Source organism: Tachypleus tridentatus, chromosome 3, assembly GCF_004210375.1.
Source record: "Tachypleus tridentatus isolate NWPU-2018 chromosome 3, ASM421037v1, whole genome shotgun sequence".
Lineage (NCBI taxonomy): Eukaryota > Metazoa > Arthropoda > Merostomata > Xiphosura > Limulidae > Tachypleus > Tachypleus tridentatus.
Window position 1 is genome coordinate 105,126,772 of NC_134827.1, and position 455 is coordinate 105,127,226.

The following is a 455-nucleotide window of genomic DNA, read 5'->3' on the forward strand; positions in this document are numbered from 1 at the left end:
ACTACTTGGTATATTGTTTTATTTACTAAGGGTTTACTACATGGTATATTGTTTTATTTACTAAGGGTTTACTACTTGGTATATTGTTTTATTTACTAGGGTTTACTACTTGGTATATTGTTTTATTTACTAGGGTTTTATTTACTAAGGGTTTACTACTTGGTATATTGTTTTATTTACTAAGGGTTTACTACTTGGTATATTGTTTTATTTACTAAGGGTTTACCACTTGGTATATTGTTTTATTTACTAAGGGTTTACTACTTGGTATATTGTTTTATTTACTAAGGGTTTACTACTTGGTATATTGTTTTATTTACTAGGGTTTACTACTTGGTATATTGTTTTATTTACTAAGGGTTTACTACTTGGTATATTGTTTTATTTAACTAGGGTTTACTACTTGGTATATTATTCTATTTACTAAGGGTTTACTACTTGGTATATTGTTTTAT